Source organism: Anabrus simplex, chromosome 1 (genome assembly GCF_040414725.1).
Source record: "Anabrus simplex isolate iqAnaSimp1 chromosome 1, ASM4041472v1, whole genome shotgun sequence".
NCBI classification, from domain to species: domain Eukaryota; kingdom Metazoa; phylum Arthropoda; class Insecta; order Orthoptera; family Tettigoniidae; genus Anabrus; species Anabrus simplex.
Window position 1 is genome coordinate 344,368,176 of NC_090265.1, and position 21,906 is coordinate 344,390,081.

The window sequence follows — 21,906 nt, forward strand, 5'->3', positions numbered from 1 at the left end:
ACAGGACTTGGAAGATGACGTTCAAAAGGAAGAAGATCAATCACCTTGTTTGATGAGTCCATGTCCAGCATGCTTCCTCACCTTTCTCCCAGCACGTTTCTTCACCTTTTTTGTGACAGCCTGCTTATTCTATTCGCAGCCATGATAAGTGTTTATAAACGAAGACAACTCGTTAGTTTTAGGTCCGTGATACAGTTTAATGAGTTGACATTACGGCACTGTCTCACTGATGGTCTCCTAGCTGAACTCACATGTTCATAATGTCAACTACACGTTTGAGGCTCCGACGAAACAGGATGTTGGGTCCACTCACGAGACACCTTATCTCAGATCATCTTTACAGCATTCGCAGCTACATTAACCAAAAATGCCTTTGGCAATGCATTCAACTGTTTTTCAGTAAAAGTGTTCAGTTTCTTTTTGCAAGCATAAAACTTTACGATTGCCTTTTCAACTGCGTCACAGTATCAGATAAAAATGGCATGATGTCTTCACTGTACAAATGTTTATTTTACACTGTCGTCATTTCGACACTGCAATTTACATACGTTGTTTACCTTCCAGCATGCACTGTAACACATCCAATCAAAGAGCATGCAGATAAGACGTAAAGACTGTTTAATTGTTTCTCCACTGTGCTCCTTGGGAAGAGTTTTAAATGATGGACATCCTAATTCATGCATGTCGATAATTTCTTATGTTGATGGTAGATACTCATGCAACAATTCCTTCTTTTCACATCCCTTTAAAGAAACAAGATCGACTCTTGACAAATGAGCATTAATGATCATAGATAGAAAGCGATAAGATATTCCTTTTTCTTCCCGCTGCAGACCTATTTTTTTCTATCCATTGTGTCTGCCTTTTGTCTTCATCTGTTTTCAAACAGTAAGGGAAAGGTTGACTAAATACGAAACTAACAAGCTTTGGTGCCCACAACACAGTGCAATCCAACACAGCCACCTCTTTGAACACAAATTTGTTGCCTTTCAATTTAAAACTTGTACATCAACTATCAATGTTCTTGTCATGATGGAATAAAGCGCTCTACTCTCAATCACAGTATCTCAGAGACTAAACAAATATTCACACTTATACAGTATCATCTATAAAGGCTTGTGTTTACTAGAGAGTGACCTTGACAACGAACAAGTCTAAACATTCATGACCGTGTCCACAAATCGCTGCATGTTATAACACAATAACCTAAAAGTGTGGCCAAATGAGAAGGAAGGAAGGGCAACTGACCGCGAAACTGGGCCAGATCAGGAGGAGGATACTGCCTGGATGTTGAGGAGGAGGAGGAGGGAAAGACATCTGACCATAAAATTGCGCCAGATGAGGAGGAGGGAAGGGCATCTGGCTGTAAAAGTGAGCCAGATCAGGAGTACACTACCAGGATGATGGAGAAGGAAGGGCATCTGACCGTAAAACTGGGACAGATGAGGAAGAGGTAAGGTCATCTGACCGTAAAACTGGGTCAAATCGGTAGAAGTACTGAACTAGGGTGACAATGAGGAGGAAGGGCATCTAGCCGTAAAACTAGGCCAGATGAGGAGGGAAGGGCATCTGTCCAAAAACTGGGCCCGATCAGGAAGAGTGAAGGGCATCTGACCGTAAATCCAAAATGGTGACTTTGATGGTAGACCCCTCCAACTTGGTGTATGTCAGGATAGGCTTGCTCTCGTACGCAAAATATGCGTAAAAGTAGGCCAGATGTGGAGTGAAGGTCACCTTTCCGTAAAACGGGCCAAGGAGGGAGGAGCATCTATACATAAAACTAGGTCAAATGAGGAAGGAAGGAAGGAAGGAAGGAAGGAAGGAAGGGCATCTCTCCGTGAAATTTGGCCCCCTCCCAAATGGCGTCTGTGAGGTTAGGCCACTCCACGTGAGCTTAATCCGCGAAGGGGGAAGGGCATCTGATCGTAAAATTGGGCCCAAGGAGGGTAGGGCATCTAGCCTAAAACGAGGTCGGGAAGGGCATCTGACCGTGAAATTTGGTCCGCTCCAAAATGGCGCCTGAGAGGTGAAGCCCCTCCACGTACGCAAAATCCGCGTAAAGGGAAGGGCATCTTACCGTAAAACTGGGCCAAATGAGTGAAGGACATCTAGCAGTAAAACTAGGTCAGATGAGGAGGGAAGGGCATCTGCCGTAAAACTAGGCCACCTCAGAAAATTTTGTCTGTGAGGTCAGGCCCCTCCAAAATAGCGACGGTGTTGTTGGGCTTGCTCTCGTACGCAAAATTCGCGAAGAGAGAGGGGCATATGACCGTAAAACTGGCCCCTCTTTAATGGCGTCTGTGAGGTTAGGCCCCTCCAAAATGGCGACTGTGCGATTAGGCTTGCTCTCGTACGCAAAATCCATGAACCACCATAGCTATACTACTCAACTAATGGTCACTGACCACGGGTCAGAACTCCCTAGCCATACTACTCGGGGTCAGTGACCTCTTGGGAAAATGCTGACTCAACACCCATTGTTTAGGACATACATCGCTATACTACTCATAGTAGATGTTGGGACCTGGTGTGATACCTTCTAGAACTTGATTCATGTATTATATGTCGATCGGCAGAGCTGCGGGCTGAGTAAAAACGGTCAGTACGAAAATGAAAAATATTTGTTTTCGTATTTTTCTGCTAAATTCGTGAATCTTGTTCTCCGAGGCTCCATCAAGATCCTGAGACACCACTTCCGCTGTACGTACGTATTGCTATAGTTATACTGTAATACCATAACTTCGTTACATTTTAAACATTTCCTTATAGAACGTTATAGATACATTTTGATAAGCATTCCCTTGTTTTATTAGTCTGTAAATATAGGTCATTGGTTCTTTAATAAGCAGCGTATTCGGATATTTTGAACTGGAACTGCAATATATATAATGTCGCATGTGTTCAGTTTATTGTCTTTGCCTGATACTCCGAAATCGTTTAGGTCGGCGACTGGCCGCCAATTTTTTGAAAATACTGGCGAGTGTGAAAAATCATGTTAAAATATTTGTGCATTATTTTACCCCATAATGACAATTAATTCTTATTCGTCCATCATTGTTTTCGTTAGTTAGTTGTTATGGTAATGATAGTATCCCATTGCAGATATAGGTATGCGGTCTCATGTTCTGCATTCTTCTTTAGGTTGGGGTTTATGTTTACTGCTTATTTTTCAGAATAATTATACCCTGCCTATCCAGTGCCTTGATTCTTCACAGTCTTTAAATATATCAGCACAGAAAAATATTGAAAACCAACAGAATACTGATTTATCCGGTCATGCATTCACGAATAATTTCAGTGAATTTTTCGCAGCAGAAAACAGGGATCTACAAAGATTAAATGTTGAACAATTCAATGAGCATGGACAACCAGAAAAAGTCAAGAGGAGTAGCTCTGATCTTCAGTCTAGCTTGTTCGAGAATGGCAAAAAAGGTGCTTCAAAGTTATACGAGCAACAAATGTCAGACGACGATGGTCGAAGATTTCTTAAACCACGAGAAGTGCAGGAGAGCTTCCATAAAGTTAGAGCTAGGTCTAATACCAACAATGATAGAATGAGGACTGTGAGACAAATTTTTAAATTTGCGCCACATATTGTAGGCTGGAGAAAGAAAAGAACAAGTGCCTTAATGCCAGAAGCCCGAATGTCATTTGTTCCTAATGAACCGCATGTGGTGGATTACGACGCAATTGTATATGAAGGGCAGGATTTCGCGTAATACACTTATCTGCAAGGCGTTCAAAAGCAGATAAAACATATTGTAAACATAACTGGTGACATAAAATTTTTGCTATTTCTAATTCTAATAACAGAAGTCGTAAGTAGAGACTTAAGAGACAACTTTTAGTGAGCTTTCAAATTTGAAAGAAAATGTTGAATGCTCCGTATCTAGCCACAAATATCAAACAATTACGAACAGTGCCTACTGCATCCTTGCTCACCTCATTTTTATGTCAAGGGAAAACGAGGTGTTATGTACTGAATGTCCGAAGTAACTTCACGTAAATTATCACCTGATCCCATTTTGCGGTTCCGTAACTAAGATTGAAACCAAAATCGCCAGCTTGTGGATAGCATTGCCATATTATCTCCAAAGCGTACAACTGGAGTGCCTGTATTTCCTCAGAAAACAGTGATGACCACTACCACCACCTGTGCAGTAAAATACATATTATATTTAAAATATATGTTTGGATAGGAATTATTCATATTGAAGGCCATTTTGCGTCAAATTAGGCTATTACAGAAAATATAAAACTACTCGAAGAATTTCAGTGAATATGATGTTAACCGCTAAAAAAATAGACAGAAATATAATAATGAGTTGGTCGTTGAAGAGGTATAGTCTTAACGGTCACACATGTTATACGCCGAATTTGAATATATACTGTATCTGCAGTCACTGGGATAATATAAAGCAATTTACTGTCTTTATTTTAAAAAATCAGTCATTTTAGGTCAGTTCACCATAAACAGTTGCTTTTGATCCTGTTCATACATATATATTTCCAACAGTATACTAGCAGGGTAGTATTTTTATAACCTGATCTTTTCACTGGGAATGGCTCCCAGCGCCATCAATCGTGGCCGAAACATTCATTCAGACCCCTTCCATTTTATCTTCGGATGTGTGTAAATAGAGGATGGTTGCCTAGATATAATTCCTCTTAAAACAACAATAACCACCACGACCTTCAGGTCACAATTAATTTGATATTTGAAAGAGTTAAACAATGAATTCTGGTCTTAATTAGTTGCAGCAACTAGAAAACTTTACGTATTTGATATTTATATCTTATGCCAATCAACGGTCGTAAGGTGAATCTATATTGCTTTTCCAATAACTCTGTTATTCATATTTTTCACTTGTGTACGGTACCAATTTTATTTATTTCTCGGGTACAACTGTAGGTCTCGTCGCCATAAGACCTATCTGTGTCGGTGCGACGTAAAGCCTCTAGCATAAAAAAACAACTAGGTGAAATATCTATCGGGCTATGTGAGAAGTAACATAACCGCGATATCCCATGTTTAGTTAAAATACTGGTTTATTCAACATCACAAGCCATACTAAATATCTGTGCATGTCCACTCTTCAAATACTACAGCTTATTACATCTCGTATCATCTACCAAACAGAAGAAGTAAGAGTTGACTCTGAACGTTATTTTTCACTTCTGTACGCAACGGCTGCCGCAAAGATTGTCGGGAATTGCACGCTAGCGCTTCTGGCCGTCGGTGGCCTGTACTGAAATTACCGGGTGGGCGATTTAAATCGTTTTGCGCGTCGGGTCCCCAGGTTGTCATCTTCCCTCCCATGGGCGCCCGCAGGATCTTTTCCAGGGGGGGCACATTAACAATTTTCTTGAATATAAAAACCAATATAATGTCAGCAACATTAAATTGTTTACAGAAACTTCCAGTTATAACATATGCTAGATGACTGTCAGTAATTTCAGTTTATGAAATAATCTGGTATGATATTAAACAATTGAACATCAACATCTTTAGAATTCCAGGGGGGGCAAGTGCCCCCCCTTGCCCCCCCTTGCGGGCGTCCATGCTCCCTCCAACTCTTAAATATATTAATTTCTTTCATATCTTTGTTCTTTTCATTCTTTTTATCTGTTAACTTCTTCTGAAATGCTTCATTCTGAACAATGATACACCTAGAGGTTGGTCTGTGCTTTATTATTATTATTTTGTTGGAGAAAAGAAGCTCACCAGCCTGTGCTGCTTATTATAATTTTATTTTTACTAATTCACAAAGCCATGAAGGAAGGGAGTGACCGGCCTGGTCTTTTCTGCTTTATTGTTTTTCTGCTGAGGAAAAAGGAAGCTAACTCACTAAGGGAGGAAGGAAGGAAGTGACCAGAAGGTGAGTGGGATTGGCAATCCTTATCTCGGATTAAGAACTACGACAGAAGTAGACATTAACGTCACCTCGTACGTCAGTCCTCTTTAACACTATCTAAGCCAACCTCAACATTCAATAGTATCAAGAAATGCCACTTATGCAGGGATTGAAATATAAGTACAATGTAAGAAAGAAAGCCATATACAGGAACCAAAGTGATTAAAGAAGACTCTTTTGCTAAGAAGGGAGATTGTAGGATTCAAATGTAAAGTGAAATGAAACATGATCTTTTGATTTATGGAGTTGTATTCTACCTACTATCCACAGTATTACAGGTATAACAATTGTCTAGAAATTTTCACAAAATTTATAGTGATGATGGTATATCATAATTTCATCATGACATTACATTCAGTAGTGTTAATCATCAATTAATATTAATTAGCTAGAAAAATATACAATACAACACAAATACAAAATTTATGAAAGAAAGACTAGAACTGACAAGTTACAACATAATACTTTTCTCCCTTTCTGCAGTCTAACGTTGCACTGACATGTCAACAATTTTCGGCAACACCATTTGTACTTTCTCAAGGAACTTACTATATGTTACATCCTGATACCGATACATATTGAGATTTGTACTTCTTTTGCATCTGCTAGAGGATGGCAAGTCTCTGGCAGAGTAGCGTTTGAAGAAACGAAGACATGATAGCACGTACTCTGTTACTACATATTGCACCAAAACATTCCACTCATTCAATCAATCATCTGCATTTAGATGATAAACAATGTCAAGCTACAAAATTGTTCGCATTACTTGTATTTTTGTTCTGCACTATTTACAGTACCGGTACTTTAAAATGTACTATTTCATGTGACAGTAGGATATATCTAAATTTCTCTGCTACACGGAAACGGATAGAATCATGAATATATTTATTGCCTTAAAGACAAGAAACGATTACAGTTTCTGTGATTGTTCCACTCTTACAACATGCAGGATGTACAAATAATGTTTCCTTTCAGTCCTTCTGCAGAAGAGGAGTTCCAATAAATTGAAAGAAATATGTAGCATCAGGATCTGCGTACAACAATATGGCAGCTGATCCAGCACAAAACATTCCCATGCCACGTCACAAGATAGCTCCACCTATTAAGATCTACGTCCAAGGAATTGGTCGCTAATTTACGTACAGTATTATGAACAGTATGCTGCTACCTTCCGCGATATTACCGTGTGCAAGGGACTTTGCTCTGACCGAGACGAAACGCCAGTCAAAGTCAGTGGAAACTCACTTCAAATACAGTGCCATTTGTACCCACTGTATATCGAAGGCAGAAATCTGTGTCAGTGTTTGCAGAGTAGGCTGATCTGTAGTCCGACAGCACTGCACTCCGACTAGCCAACCGAGTAGAGGTTCTACCGTGGTTCTACACCTCTGCATTTGGGATACTGAAAGAGGCTATTCCCCTACCACTGGCTGTCCTGAGAACGGTTTTCCTTTCGCCTGCAGTAAGGTGAATGATGGAGCAGTTCCTAGTATATGTCATGGCCACCAAACGTCTCGCCTTCACCACATATCTCCTTGCCTAAGGTGATGATGCTTGTTGTTTGAAAGGGCACAACATCTAGGTCATCGGCCCCTAATGGTACGAAATGAGACGCAATGCAATGACAATTTAAAAGTCCAAAATCATCCAATGAGCAGGATTCAAAACATGATGACGAAAAATGAATGGATGGATATGAATTTAGAACAATCAGTGGACACGACCCGTAATGCCCCACATTCCCAGAAATTAGCGTTAAACAATAGTATTACTGACCAAGGAACTGCTTCTAAAGCACAATCCTGAATCGATGATGCTTTTAGTCTAAAGGGGGTCCAAAACCAGGTCATCGGTCCCTCATAATGGTACTTATCGCCAGGAAAACTGAACCATGGTATTTGTCATGTTGCGGTACTAATCAAAAGTAGCGTAGACTCGCGGTATTCCACACATTATAGTACTACTCACAGGTAATGTAATGCGCACGTGTAACACATACCTATGGTGTTTCTCACATTGCGGAGCTATTTACAGGCAACGCAAACGTATGTTCCTCACATAGATGTACTAATCACAGGGACGCGTACTATCCCGTGGTGTTAATTTTTCGTCATTTTTGTCCGTATGTACGTACGCGCATCACGAAAAAATAGCTGAACAGAATTAAATGAAAATTGGTATTTTACGTCGGGGAATGAGCCACTACAATGTAGGCTATAAATAATTTTATTCACCTTGGATGATATGGTAGTTTAGCGGAAGGAACCTATAATTTAATTTTCAAACATCTATATTATTGGTCCTATCGAAAAGTACTTACATAACAAAAGTTATAAAGAATGCGTTTCCGATCATTTATGTCTTATTCCGTTTGATCTTACCGACTAAAACGAGTGGTGGTAGTGATTATTGTTTTAAGATGAAGTACAACTAGGCAATCATCCTCTACATATTAGTAATCGGAGAGAAGAAATGGAAGGGGCCCAACACTAAGAAAAATGAAGGTATCGGCCTAAGAAAGACCAGGGCCACGAAGGGCGTGAAAATAAGACTCCCTATGCCTCCATACGAAATACAGTCGGTGTCAGAAAATACGAGTAACATGTGGTGACCGAGGTAGATCGGATAGGATAGATGAAAGTGAGGAGCCTGGCACAAGTAAGTGGAAGCAATGCCAGGATTCACCTAAGTGTTCTGTGGTCGCCTACCTAAGCTCCCAAGTTCATAGCCCAAATGGGACCCCTTTTAGTCGCCTCTTACATCAGAAGGGGATGTCGTGGGTATTGTTCTACTGCCCTCACCCACAGCGGGACAACTATGATAAGGGAAGTTTGTACAACTGTTACCATCACATCAAATGAATAAGTTACCAACATCACAAAATTCACAAAAATTACTTTAGTTACTTGGACATTGAATGCATACCAGTACATATTTCTGTAGAGGAGGATGTGCATACAAATTGCAAATAAGAGAGGAGAGAGCATTCATATTTCCTGTGTTCTGTTGAGAAATACTTTCCAAAATACAAAATTTCCAGTGAAATCTCCATTGGTAGAAATGGATGCTTAACCAAAACTATGACTTATTTACAAAATTCATCCTCACAATATCACACGACACTTCTACTTCAGTATTTGATCATTATCACACAATTCTACAGTAATGATGAGCTCATATAAAGGAACAAACAACGAGGACAGTAAACTACATAATTGACTGATTCATTGTTCTGGAAAATATCTCCAGATTACAGTTTTTCACTTCCCATTAAGCATATACGCTAATAATAATAATAATAATAATAATAATAATAATAATAATAATAATAATAATAATAATAATAATAATAATAATAATAATGTCCCATGAAGTTTAAATAAATTGTTCGATTATACTGTACGGCCGGAGTTTATAAAAGTCATTATGAATGCAATTAAGACAAATGGAGTCTGAAACATGCAGGTGTTTGGCATATTTTGAATTACAATACTAAACATGAATTGAACATAATTGTTTTCCAATTTTATGAACAATTATAATGATGTTATGGGCTTTATAATGATGTCTAATTTTTTTGGCTATGAGTTTTATATAGCACCGCTTCATGACAACTATGGAATGGGCCTGAGAAGGAAGCAACTGTGGCCTTAATTAATGTACGGCCTTAGTATCTGCCTGCCTATTGCGTAGAAGGGGAACCATATTTAAGGTTGCCGACAGTGGGGTTTGAACCCACCACTGCCCGAGTGCAATTTCACAGATACGTGACCACACTGTGTAACCTACTTGCTGAATGTTTTGTAATACAAAATTAAATACATTAATACCCAATCATTAGGATTTTACAAATTGAAATCGTTGAATTTGAAGTCTTCACAATATTTAACGCATACACAGTGTTCTCCCTAGGACTTTTCACTGACCGACCGGCTATCAGTAGTATAATGGGACAGTTCGGCCGCCGCCTCCGCCTCAGGGCTCCCAGGGGCCCCTCCGCATCCGCCTCACGGGTGGCCCTCCCAGAGGCCTCCTCCGCCTCCGCCTCCCGAGGCGCCTTCCCAGAGGCCTCCTCCGCCTCCCGCGGGAAATTTGAATTGGTAAACAAAGCCACGTGCTTTTTGACACCTGTCATCGACAACAACGCATCACTAACCTCACTGCTGCCATCTTGACGGGCCTAAACCTCAGTGGTACCAACTTAACCTAACTAGCGCGAGATTTGAATAGGTAAACAAAGCAACGTGCTTTTTGACAGCCACGTGCTTATTGACAGACAACAACACATCGCTAACCTCAGTACTGCCATCTTGACGGGCTTAAACCTCAGTAGTACCAACTTAACCTAACTAGCGCGAGATTTGAATCGGTAAACAAATCGGTGTGCTTTTTTGACAACCACGTGCTTTTTGACAGCTATCATCGAAAACAACGCATCGCTAACTTCAGCGTTACCATCTTGACGGACCTAAACCTTAGTGGTACCAACATAACCTAACTAACGCGAGATTTGAATCGGTAAACAAATCCACGTGCTTTTTGACAGCTGACATCCACCGTCTTTTATCAACAGAGCACAGTGCTGCCCTCTTTAGCTACTTACCTTTGAAATGTGGTGGCGGATAATTTGAAAAATGCTTTTTGATAGCAGCCATCTTTAATCGACAGAGCACCGTGCTGCACTCTGGTGACAGACAATTCCACGTGACAGCAGCCATCTTTAATCAAGAGAGCACAGGGCTGCACTCTATGTGGTGGCGGCAATTTGAAAAATTTCACATGCTCTTGTTTGGAAACAAAGCCACGTGCTTTTTTGACAGCTACCATCCGCCATCTTTAATGAAGAGAGCATCGTGCTGCACTCTCTAATTGAAATGTGGTGGCGGCAATTTGAAAAATTTCACGTGCTCTTGTTTGGAAACAATGCCACATGCTTATTTGACAGCTACCATCCGCCAGGGTTAATCAAGAGAGCACCGTGCTGCACTCTCTAGTTGAAATGTGGTGGCGGCAATTTGAAAAAATCCACGTGCTCTTGTTTGGAAACAATGCCACATGCTGATTTGACAGCTGCCATCCGCCATCTTTAATCTATAGAGCACAGTGCTGCCCTCTCTGGCTGAAATGTGGTGGCGGATAATTTAAAAAATGCTTTTTGACAGCAGCCATCTTTAATCCAGAGAGCACCGTGCTGCCCTCTTCAGCTAGATACCTGTGGTGGCAGGCAATTCCACGTGACAGCAGCCATCTTTAATCAAGAGAGCACCGTGCTGCCCTCTTTGTGGCGGTGGCAAATTCCACGTGCTTTACAAACTCTCGTGCTTTCTTCTGACACCTGTTATCCACCATCTTGCATCACAAACCTCAGTGCTGCACTGTTCTGCTAGATACCTTTGAAATGTGATGGCGGCAATTTGAAAAATTCTATGTGCTCTTGTTTGGAAACAAAGCCACGTGCTTTTCTGACAGCTGTCATCCACTATCTTTAATCAATAGAGCACCGTGCTGCTATCATGCGGGCTCTTTCGTCAGCTGTCATCCACCATCTTTAATCTACAGAGCACCGTGCTGCCCTCTGTAGTAACGGGCAATTTGAAAAGTTCTGCTAGCTGTCATCCGCCATCTTTAATCAAGAGAGCACCGTGCTGCCCTCTTTAGCTAGATACCTTTGAAATGTGGTGGCGGCAAATTGAAAAATTTCACGTGCTCTTGTTTAGTAAACAAACTCACGCGTTTTTTGTCGGCTGTTAACCGCAATCTTACATCGCAAACCTCAGTGCTGCGCTCTTTAGGTACATACCTTGAAATATGGTGGCGGATATTTTAAAAACAAAAATTCTACAGCAGCCATCCCTCGACGCTAATTGCACAAGATGGCTGCTATACATAACTCCTTAAAGTTGCGTATGCAAGATGGCCGCTATACATAGATTCTTATGAGACGCCCTTGGGATGCTTGCGCAAGATGGCGGTTATAAAAGGCTCCTTATGAGAAGCCCTAGGGATGCTTGCGCAAGATGGCGGTTGCTCTTATGAGGCGGCTTAAGGGTCCTTGCACAAGATGGCTAGAGACACCCTAAAGATGCTTGCACAAGATGGCGGACACAAGATGGTTGCTATACACGACTCCTTACGAGACGCCTTAAGGGTGCTTGCGCAAGATGGCTGCTGCTCTTATGAAGAAAGCTAGCTTATTGGCTAACGTGTCGTGCTAGTTCGATTCATTAAATTTAGGGCTTAAATGCAAAATGATAAATATCTCGAAAACGGTGCATCGTAGAGCAAAACGGACAAAATTTTTCCGCCTAGTACGTAGGTTCGCAGTATGAGGAACAAGAAAAACATAGTCTAATGATGGGATCAACGGTTCGGTTCCTACTTAGATCCTTTGGGATTTGCTCTGTTTTAGCTTGTATTGAAGCGAGTCTTCGTAACATGATCAGGTCTAGCTATGGTGGAGAGTATAACGTACCGTGCTGGTCCGATTCATTAAATTTGGGGCTTAAATGCAAAATGTTAAATATCTCGAAAACGGTGCATCGTAGAGCAAAACGGACAAAATTTTTCCGCCTAATACTTAGGTTCGCAGTATCAGGAACAAGAGAAACATAGTCTAATGATGAGTTCGACGGTTCGGTTCCTACTTTGACCCTTTGGCATTTGCTCTGTTTTAGCTTGTATTGAAGCAAGTCTTCGTAACATGATCAGGTCTAGCTATGGTAGAGAGTATAACGTACCGTGCTGGTTAGATTCATTAAATTTGGGGCTTACATGCAAAATGTTAAATATCTCGAAAACGGTGCATCGTAGAGCAAAACGGACAAAATTTTTCCGCCTAATACTTAGGTTCGCAGTATCGGGAACAAGAGAAACATAGTCTAATGATGAGATCAACGGTTCGATTCCTACTTAAGCCCTTTGACATTGGCAGCTAACTAATTCTACAAGTTGGTGGCTGCTCTTATGAGACACAAGATGGCTTGAGACGTCCTAGGGATGCTTACACAAGATGGTGGACACAAAATGGTGACTATACATAACTCCTTATGAGACAGCCTAGGGGTGCTCGCACATGATGGCGGCTAGTCTTATGAAGAAAGCTAGCTTAGAGGCTACTGCGCAAGATAACGGCTGCTGTTGTGCATGCGGTGTAGGGCAATTTGAAATTCTATGTGCAAAATCAACAGAGCAGCCTGCTGCCCTCTTTAGCTGAAATGTGGTGGCGGATAATTTGAAAAATTCTTTTGACAGCTGTCATCTTTAAACAATGGTGACTATACATAGGCTGTTAAAGCCTTATCATTCTCCTCCTCCTCCTCCTCCTCCTCCCCCTCCTCCGCCTCTTATGTCAAGGCATAGTTTTATATCGAACAAGTTTAAACCTGCATCGCGAAGGCAAGCGTGTGCAGCGATAACGTTATTGTGCATCTTTAGACTTGCGAAACATTAGAAGAGTAGAATCAAACGCTGTACTCGATACAACATGTGATCAGAATATTGATTGATGTGTTCAGAACACAAAATAAGTGATCAAGACTAGAATCGAACACTGTACTCAATACATCATGTGTTTAGAACATGTCAGGGGATACCCTTGTTCTAAGAAGATCAGATTGAAACATAACAAGACTGGAATCGAACACTGTAATCGATGTTGTTAACTTCAACATATGATCAGAACATTGTTTGATGTGTTCAGAGCAAAAGTACAATTTTAATGATTTGCTTAGTGTAAAATAAAAAACTATGGAAACTCACTGTGCACATATCGCGTAGCTAACTCGCTCAGTAAACGATATTGCAAAACTACAACTTCAATGATCGCAGGGGTTACGACTTATCAGAAGGGCAAAAAAGGATGAAAGGACTCTTCCGCCTCCTTACTGCACATTCCTTGGCTAAAGGGCTAATGGGCTAAAAGGCTAATAGGCAAAAGGGCTAAAGGGCTAAAGGAGCAACAACCTCATCGATCGCTATCAGCAAGAACGCTTGTACTTTGTTAAGTGTAGAAAATTAATCTTTATTTGTAAATGGTTTCATGTTCAGAACCTAGGGGTTACGTCTTACCTAATAAAATCCCCGAGGTGCGATGAGTTACTTTTTCGAACTAGTGTTTGGAACACTGAACGTTTCAAGATGATAGCAGAGAGTTTAGCAATGTTCTGTTGTTGGATTATAAATTCCGCGCTACAACATGCATAAGGTGGCAGCCTTGAGGTTTACCGCCGTAAAGATGGCAAGAGTGAGGTTAGCAATGTTCCGTTGTTGGATTTTAAATTCCGCGCTATAACATTCATAAGGTGGCAGCCTTGAGGTTTACCGCCGTAAAGATGGCAGCAGTGAGGTTAGCGACGCTCTATTGTCCTTGAAAGTGAGGTTAGGGTTCGTCAAGAAGACAGCTGTCAAAAAAGCACGTGGCTATGTTTACCAAACAAGAACACGTGGTCGTGACGTCATGGTCACGTAGTATGCTGCTTCAGCATGCAACAATCAATGTCTACACCTACGTAGTAAACACTCTGCTATGTTCACAAAATTTTTACTCATAACTATTTTTTTATGCTTTAAGGTCGTGCACATAGGTTATGTTAAGATAGCAGCACACGTACAAGCGATGGTCGCACGCTCGCGTAGAAGTTGTTTAGTACGATAGTTGATGTATGCATTATCAAAAGGTGATATGTACATGCTTTTAAACCTTGCTATACTTACTGCTACTATGTTCGCAAGATTTTCAAACATCGCTATTCTTTGTGCTTTAAGTTCGTTCGCATATGTCATGCTAAATTAGCAGCACAAACACATGTGAACGTTGTACATTCTAGCGGGATGTGTTTAGTACGATAGTTGATGGATGCAAAATCGATAGGTGATGTGTACACGCTTTGAAACTTAACTATTCTTCGTGCTTTAAATTCGTGCACATGGGTTATAGTAAGATAGCAGTACACTCTAGCGGGAGAAGTTTAGTACTCTAGTTGATGCGTGTATAATCGATAGGCAATGCGTACACGCTTTTAAAACATTGCTATTCTTACTGCTGCTGCTATGTTCACAAGATTTTTATACATCGCTATTCTTTATGCTTTAAGTTCATGCGTATAAGTTATACTAAGTTAGCAGCATACTTATAAGGTTGTTGCACGCTCTAGTGGAAAAAGTTTAGTACGAAAGACGATGAATGCAAAATCGATAGGTGATGTGTACACACTTTGAACTTGGCTATTCGTTGTGCTTTAAGTTCGTGCACATAGGTTATGTTAAGATTGCAGCGCACACAAGCAATGATCGCACGCTCTAGTAGAAGAAGTTTAGTACAAGAGTTAATGCGTGTAAAATTGACAGGTGTTGTGTACATGCTCTTCTTTGTGCTTTAAGTTCACGCACATAGGTAGCAGCACACAATTGCGAACGTTGTACACTCTAGCGGCAGAAGTTTAGTACGATAGTCGATGCATGGGAAATCGACAGGTGATGTGTACGCGCTTTGGAACATTGCTATTCTTTGTGCTTTAACTTTATACACATACGTTAGCAATACACATATGCGATCGTTGTACACTCTGGCGGTAAAAATAGTCGATGCATGCAAAATCAATAGGTGATGTGTACACGCTGTTAAACATCGTTATTTTTTGTGCTTTAGGTTTGTGCGTATAGGCTATGCTAAGATAGGGGTACAATCTAGCGGAAGAAGTTCAGGGTCATGTGTACACGCTTTGAAACATGGTTATTCTTTGTACTTTAAGTTCGTGCGTATAGGTTATGCTAAGATAGCATCACAATCTAATAGAAGAAGTTTAGTGTGATAGTTGATGTATGAAAAATCGATAGGTAATGTGTACACGCTTTTAAACATGGCTATTCTGCGTCCTTTAAGTTCATGCGTATAGGTTATGCTAAGATAGCAGTACAATCTAGCGGAAGAAGATTAGTACGATAGTTGATGCATGCAAAATCGATAGGTGATGTGTACACGCTGTGAAACATGGCTATTCTTTGTACTTTAAGTTCATGCGTATAGGTTATGCTAAGAAAGCAGCACAGTCTAACGGAAGAAGTTTAGTATGATAGTCGATTCATGTAAAATCAATAGGTAATGTGTGCACGCTTTGAACCATGGGTATTCTTTGTACCTTAATTTCATGCGTATAGGTTATGCTAAGATAGCGGAAGAAGTTTAGTGCGATATTTGATGCATGCAAAATCGATAGATAATGTGTACACGCTTTGAAACATGGCTATTCTCTGTACCTTAAGTTCATATGTATAAATTATGCTAAGATAGCAGCACAATCTAGCGGAAGAAGTTAAGTATGATAGTCGATGCATGCAAAATCGATAGGTAATGTGTACAGGCTTTGAAACATGGCTATTTTTTGTACTTTAACGTCATGCGTATAGGTTATGCTAAGATAGCAGCACATCTAGCGGAAGAAGTTTAGTACGAGAGTCGATGCATGCAAAATCGATAGGTAATGTGTACACGCTTTGAAACATGGCTATTCTTTATACTTTAAGTTCATACGTATAGGTTATGCTAAGATAGCAGCACGATCTAGCGGAAGAAGATTAGTGCGATATTTGATGCATGTAAAATCGATAGGTGATGTGCACACGCTTTAGAACATGGCTATTCATACTGCTGCTTTGTTCCCAAGATTTTTAATCATAGCTAATCCTAATGCTGCTCTTAACGACGTAGAGCTTAGGATTGATTACGTGACCGTGATGTCACGACCACGTGCTCTTGTTTGGTAAACATAGCCACGTGCTTTTTTGACAGCTGTCTTCTTGACGAACCCTAACCTCACTTTGAAGGACAATAGAGCGTCGCTAACCACTCTGCTGCCATCTTTACGGCGGTAAACCTCAAGGCTGCCACCTTATGAATGTTATAGCGCGGAATTTAAAATCCAACAACGGAACATTGCTAACCTCACTCTTGCCATCTTTACGGCGGTAAACCTCAAGGCTGCCACCTTATGCATGTCGTGGCGCGGAATTTATTATCCAACAACAGAACATTGCTAAACTCTCTGCTATCATCTTGAAAAGTTCAGTGTTCCAAACACTAGTTCGTAAAACGTAACTCATCGCACCTCGGGGATTTTATTAGGTAAGACGTAACGCCTAGGTTCCATTCCTTGTTCTGAACATGAAACCATTTACAAATAAAGATTAATTTTCTACACTTAACAAAGTACAAGCGTTCTTGCTGATAGCGATCGATGAGGTTGTTGCTCCTTTAGCCCTTTAGCCCTTTTGCCTATTAGCCTTTTAGCCCATTAGCCCTTTTGCCCATTAGCCCTTTAGCCAAGGAATGTGCAGTAAGGAGGCGGAAGAGTCCTTTCATCCTTTTTTGCCCTTCTGATAAGTCGTAACCCCTGCGATCATTGAAGTTGTAGTTTTGCAATATCGTTTACTAAGCGAGTTAGCTACGCGATATGTGCACAGTGAGTTTCCATAGTTTTTGATTTTACACTAAGCAAATCATTAAAATTGTACTTTTGCTCTGAACACATCAAACAATGTTCTGATCATATGTTGAAGTTAACAACATCGATTACAGTGTTCGATTCCAGTCTTGTTATGTTTCAATCTGATCTTCTTAGAACAAGGGTATCCCCTGACATGTTCTAAACACATGATGTATTGAGTACAGTGTTCGATTCTAGTCTTGATCACTTATTTTGTGTTCTGAACATATCAATTAATATTCTGATCACATGTTGTATCGAGTACAGCGTTTGATTCTACTCTTCTAATGTTTCGCAAGTCTAAAGATGCACAATAACGTTATCGCTGCACACGCTTGCCTTCGCGATGCAGGTTTAAACTTGTTCGATATAAAACTATGCCTTGACATAAGAGGCGGAGGAGGGGGAGGAGGAGGAGGTAGAGAGGAAGGAGGAGGAGGAAAATGATAAGGCTTCAACAGCCTATGTATAGTCACCATTGTTTAAAGATGACAGCTGTCAAAAGAAATTTTCAAATTATCCGCCACCACATTTCAGCTAAAGATGGTAGCAGGCTGCTCTGTTGATTTTGCACATAGAATTTCAAATTGCCCTACACCGCATGCATAACAGCAGCCGTTATCTTGCGCAGTAGCCTCTAAGCTAGCTTTCTTCATAAGACTAGCCGCCATCTTGTGCGAGCACCCCTAGGCTGTCTCATAAGGAGCTATGTATAGTCACCATTTTGTGTCCACCATCTTGCGTAAGCATCCCTAGGACGTCTCAAGCATTCTTGTGTCTCATAAGAGCAGCCACCATCTTGTCAATCAATACTGTTCTGCATTTAGGGCAGTCGCCCAGGTTGCAGATTCCCTATTTGTTGCTTTCCTAGCCTTTTCCGAAATGATTTCAAAGAAATTGGAAATTTATTGAACATCTCCCTTGGTAAGTTATTCCAATCCCTAACTCCCCTTCCTATAAATGAATATTTGCCCCAGTTTGTCCTCTTGAATTCCAACTTTATCTTCATATTGTGATCTTTCCTACTTTTATAGACGCCATTCAAACCTATTCGTCTACTAATGTCATTCCACGCCATCTCTCCGCTGACAGCTCGGAACATACCACTTAGTCGAGCAGCTCTTCTTCTTTCTCTCAATTCTTCCCAACCCAAACATTGCAACATTTTTGTAACGCTACTCTTTTGTCGGAAATCACCCAGAACAAATCGAGCTGCATTTCTTTGGATTTTTTCCAGTTCTTGAATCAGGTAATCCTGGTGAGGGTCCCATACACTGGAACCATACTCTAGTTGGGGTCTTACCAGAGACTTATATGCACTCTCCTTTACATCCTTACTACAACCCCTAAACACCCTCATAACCATGTGCAGAGATCGGTACCCTTTATTTACAATCCCATTTATGTGATTACCCCAGTGAAGATCTTTCCTTATATTAACACCTAGATACTTACAATGATCCCCAAAAGGAACTTTCACCCCATCAACGCAGCAATTAAAACTGAGAGGACTTATCCTATTTGTAAAACTCACAACCTGACTTTTAGCCCCGTTTATCAACATACCATTGCCTGCTGTCCATCTCACAATATTTTCGAGGTCACGTTGCAGTTGCTCACAATCTTGTAACTTATTTATCACTCTATAGAGAATAACATCATCCGCAAAAAGCCTTACCTCCGATTCCACTCCTTTACTCATATCATTTATATATATAAGAAAACATAAAGGTCCGATAACACTGCCCTGAGGAACTCCCCTCTCAACTATTACAGGGTCAGTAAAGTAGAATTAGTTAGCTGCCAATGTCAAAGGGCTTAAGTAGGAATCGAACCGTTGATCTCATCATTAGACTATGTTTCTCTTGTTCCCGATACTGGGAACCTAAGTATTAGACGGAAAAATTTTGTCCGTTTTGCTCTACGATGCACCGTTTTCGAGATATTTATCATTTTGCATTTAAGCCCTAAATTTAATTAATCGAACTAGCACGACACGTTAGCCAATAAGCTAGCTTTCTTCATAAGAGCAGCAGCCATCTTGCGCAAGCACCCTTAAAGCGTCTCGTAAGGAGTCGTGTATAGCAACCATCTTGTGTCCGCCATCTTGTGCAAGCATCTTTAGGGTGTCTCTAGCCATCTTGTGCAAGGACCCTTAAGCCGCCTCATAAGAGCAACCGCCATCTTGCGCAAGCATCCCTAGGGCTTCTCATAAGGAGCCTTTTGTAACCGCCATCTTGCGCAAACATCCCAAGGGCGTCTCATAAGAATCTATGTATAGCGGCCATCTTGCATAAGCAACTTTAAGGAGTCATGTATAGCAGCCATCTTGTGCAATTAGCGTCGAGAGATGGCTGCTGTAGATTTTTTAAATTATCCGCTACCATATTTCAAAGGTATGTACCTAAAGAGCGCAGCACTGAGGTTTGCGATGTAAGATGGCGGATGACAGCTGACAAAAAACGCGTGAGTTTGTTTACTAAACAAGAGCACGTGAAATTTTTCAATTTGCCGCCACCACATTTCAAAGGTATCTAGCTAAAGAGGGCAGCACGGTGCTCTCTTGATTAAAGATTGCGGATGACAGCTAGCAGAACTTTTCAAATTGCCCGCTACTACAGAGGGCAGCACGGTGCTCTGTAGATTAAAGATGGTGGATGACAGCTGACGAAGTTGCCCGCATAATAGCAGCACGGTGCTCTATTGATTAAAGATAGTGGATGACAGCTGTCAGAAAAGCACGTGGCTTTGTTTCCAAACAAGTGCACATAGAATTTTTCAAATTGCCGCCACCACATTTCAAAGGTGTCTAGCAAAAGAGTGCAGCACTGAGGTTTGTGATGCAAGATGGTGGATGACATCTGTCAGAAAAAAGCACGAGAGTTTGTAAAGCACGTGGAATTTGCCACCGCCACAAAGAGGGCAGCACGGTGCTCTCTTGATTAAAGATGGCTGCTGTCACGTGGAATTGCCTGCCACAACAGGTATCTAGCTGAAGAGGGCAGCACGGTGCTCTCTGGATTAAAGATGGCTGCTGTCAAAAAGCATTTTTCAAATTATCCGCCACCACATTTTAGCTAAAGAGTGCAGCACTGTGCTCTACAGATTAAAGATGGCGGATGGCAGCTGTCAAATAAGCATGTGGCATTGTTTCCAAACAAGAGCACCTGGAATTTTTCAAATTGCCGCCACCACACTTCAACTAGAGAGTGCAGCACGGTGCTCTCTTGATTAAACCTGGCGGATGGTAGCTGTCAAATAAGCATGTGGCATTGTTTCCAAACAAGAGCACGTGAAATTTTTCAAATTGCTGCCACCACATTTCAACTAGAGAGTGCAGCACAATGCTCTCTTCATTAAAGATGGAGGATGGTAGCTGTCAAAAAAGCACGTGGCTTTGTTTCCAAACAAGAGCATGTGAAATTTTTCAAATTGCCGCCACCACATTGAGTACAGCCCTGTGCTCTCTTGATTAAAGATGGCTGCTGTCACGTGGAATTGTCTGTCACCAGAGTGCAGCACGGTGCTCTGTCGATTAAAGATGGCTGCTATCAAAAAGCATTTTTCAAATTATCCGCCACCACATTTCAAAGGTAAGTAGCTAAAGAGGGCAGCACTGTGCTCTGTTGATAAAAGATGGCGGATGTCAGCTGTCAAAAAGCACGTGGATTTGTTTACCGATTCAAATCTCGCGCTAGTTAGGTTAAGTTCGTACCACTAAGGTTTAGGTCCGTCAAGATGGTAACGCTGAAGTTAGCGATGCGTTGTTGTCGATGATAGCTGTCAAAAAGCACGTGGTTGTCAAAAAAGCACACCGATTTGTTTACCGATTCAAATCTCGCGCTAGTTAGGTTAAGTTGGTACTACTGAGGTTTAGGCCCGTCAAGATGGCAGTACTGAGGTTAGCGATGTGTTGTTTTCTGTCAATAAGCACGTGGCTGTCATAAAGCACGTGGCTTTGTTTACCTATTCAAATCTCGCGCTAGTTAGGTTAAGTTGGTACCACTGATGTTTAGGCCCGTCAAGATGGCAGCAGTGAGGTTAGCAATGCGTTGTTGTCGATGACAGCTGTCAAAAAGCACGTGGCTTTGTTTACCAATTCAAATTTCCCGCGGGAGGCGGAGGAGGCCTCTGGGACGGCCCCTCGGGAGGCGGAGGCGGAGGAGGCCTCTGGGAGGGCCACCCGTGAGGCGGAGTCGGAGGGGGCCTCTGGGAGGGCCCCCCGTGAGGCGGAGGCGGAGGGTCCCCTGGGAGCCCTGAGGCGGAGGCGGCGGCCGAACTGTCCTATTATACTACTGCTATCATAACCTTGATATCTGCTAGTTACATAATATTTCAATTTGCTTTACGTCCCACCGACACAGATAGGTCTTATGGCAATGATGGGATAGGAAATTGCTATTAGTGGAATGAAAGCGGTCATGGCCTTTATTAAGGTACCGCCCCAGCATTTACCTGGTGTGAAAATGGGAAACAACGGAAACCATCTTCATTGTTGCCTACATTGGTGT